The sequence below is a fragment of the Notolepis coatsorum genome (genome assembly GCF_963971535.1).
Source record: "Notolepis coatsorum genome assembly, chromosome: 2".
NCBI lineage: Eukaryota > Metazoa > Chordata > Actinopteri > Aulopiformes > Paralepididae > Notolepis > Notolepis coatsorum.
Genome location: NC_140166.1, coordinates 186515426 through 186517925, shown reverse-complemented (window position 1 = coordinate 186517925; position 2500 = coordinate 186515426). Strand labels below are relative to the sequence as shown.

General features: G+C 45.8%; 1 protein-coding gene across 1 annotated transcript in view; it reads left to right on the top strand.

Moving 5' to 3' along the window:
* sema6bb (sema domain, transmembrane domain (TM), and cytoplasmic domain, (semaphorin) 6Bb) overlaps positions 1–2500 on the top strand; it is a gene marked incomplete at its 3' end in the record, with an annotated part of 302720 nt that overhangs the window by 208503 nt on the left and 91717 nt on the right. The window lies entirely within an intron of this gene.

Here is a 2500-nt window from a genome sequence, read left to right as displayed (position 1 = left end):
AGCCTGTTGTCCAGTGGTGGGTGTAAAACACTGTGTGTGTGTGTGTGTGTGTGTGTGTGTGTGTGTGTGTGTGTGTGTGTGTGTGTGTGTGTGTGGGTGTGGGTGTGTGTGTGTGTGTGTGTGTGTGTGTGTGTGTGTGTGTCTGTGTGTGTGCATGCGTATGTGTCTGCCTATGTGTTTGTGTGGTGTCCTTGTCCTCGGTCTGCTGTTAAACCCTGGCTGGCTGTTTGGCAGCTACACCTCGAGCCGTGAGCCCCCTCCCTCCCTCCCTCCCCCCTCCCTCCCTCCCTCCCTCCCTCCCTCCCTCCCTCCCTCCCTCCCTCCCTCCCCCCTCCCTCCCTCCCTCCCTCGCATCCAGTGAAATCAAATCTCTCCTTAGTCAGGCTGCTTATTGAATTAGGTGTTCAAACACACTTATAGTGCCAGCTGAGCAGACAACAAGAGTCTCAGGCCCACCCTCTTATGCTATTAAAGGCCCCAGTGTTGCGTCTGATTTGATTTACCAAGGGCGGTCAACTTAGCGATCGATTCTGCATCAGGTTGCTGTGTGGATTTCCACTTAGTTTGGAATCCCGCATCTTCTCTTTGCAAACCAAAGCCAAGAGAGATCACGTTAGACTCAGCAGGAACCACAAATACCCCCTCTGGCTTCGAATCCCAGCTAAACCTTCTCTCATGTGTTGCTTTTGCTCTTTAAACCTTCCTGCTGTCTCAATAATGAAACGATACTAAGGGAAGTGGACTGTGTCTCAACAATTGGCCTATCTCAAACCCTGCACTCTTTTCTTGATCCTCCAATCACAACTGTTGCTTCCCTCGGACACACACGCACGCACGCACGCACGCACGCACGCACACACACACACACGCACACACACACACACACACACACATTTAGGGCTAGATCCACAAAGAATGGATTGCACAGTGCTAATTGCACCCTTACTTACAATTCATTATGAATTGAAAATGGGGGACCCTGATGTAAACAAGACGGAAGTCTTTCTCTGGTCTGCAGCATCCCGTTAACAATTGTGTGTATTGAGCCGTACTGTATTGTACCCATTCTGCAATCTGTTAATTAAGTAAGGGTGCAATTAGCAACGTGCAATCCATTCTTTGTGTGTAGGAAGATATTGTGGGCTTTAGATGTAGATGTAGACATTTGGAAACCAAGAGCTCTACAACACACGCACAATTTAACTTTAGGTTAACTGTCTCCACTCCCTCTCCTCTCACGACTAACAACACACACACAGACACACACACACAGACACACACACACAGTTTGAGATCAATTGGCATTATACAACATCAGGATGTAATTTGGAGGGCATTGTGGGAACAGTAAAGGCATATCAGTCCTTAGAGTAGGTGTTCGGGTACTTTTATTGGAGGTAGAGGTAGCTGTAGTAGGCATCTGTATATGTATTTATCTTGTGTTCATTTTGCTCACAGTTATTATCCCACGGCTAAGCAAGGCTCCTGTGCACCAGAGACAATGAGTCCTTTAACTCATTTAAGTTCTCCTCAGCTGGGAACACTGTGACTAAACACTGTCATTATATGGTGTTCAACCATTGTCTAGATTACTACGCTGCACACAATGTCTACTCATCGACACACACACACACACACACACTCTATGCACGCACAAATACCATTAACCACACCTTACTACCCTGCACACACAAACACATCTGTGCGTGGGTGCCCTAAAGACACATCTCATCGCAATTATACCCTAGATTTCCTATCCTGCAGCGGAAGAGTAGGCCTAACCTAAAACAGAAATGCTGAACTTCTTTGCGATGAGGACTACTGTATTTGCAGCAATTATCCCACAGCACTATATAAAAACTAAATTGCCCCCAAAGTCCTTGAGAAGCTGCCAAATGAACTCAGGTCGTGTCCAAGTTGTTTCTGCAATGTGGTTCGCAGGCAGTAAGAACCAGAGTGTTGGCTGGCTGGTTGTCTGGGCCTTTAGCTAAGTGCAGAACACTGTAGGACAGGGGTTCTCAACGTTTTGATCACTGAGGGACAATTTAGGGGCCCAACAATGGATTGTGGGCCGTCCAAGAAAATCTCGTACTGTACACGTATCCTAGCAATCTTTCAACAAGCCGTCATTCCTAATTTGACAGCTTAGCCCAGGGCTGCAGTTTTACCTTCTTAAAACAAAGTACTGTGTGATGTTGTAGGTTCATTTAAAACCATTTCAAATACAAAACTGAGACCAAGTATAACACATGCACACCTTAACACATTCGGGGCCATTGGGATTAGACAGGGCCCACTCTATACGGCCAGCATTTCATAACAACCTTTCATTGTGCGTGAGGCTGTTTGTAGAGCTAAATCTATACTTTATATTATTGCTATCTGTCCATTCTCATTGTCAATTGACACTATAAACCGTCCCTTCAATATGCCTTAAATTAAAAAAAATCATCAATACGTTCCCATTTTATAGCGTCTTGAATATGAACGTTATAGCAGA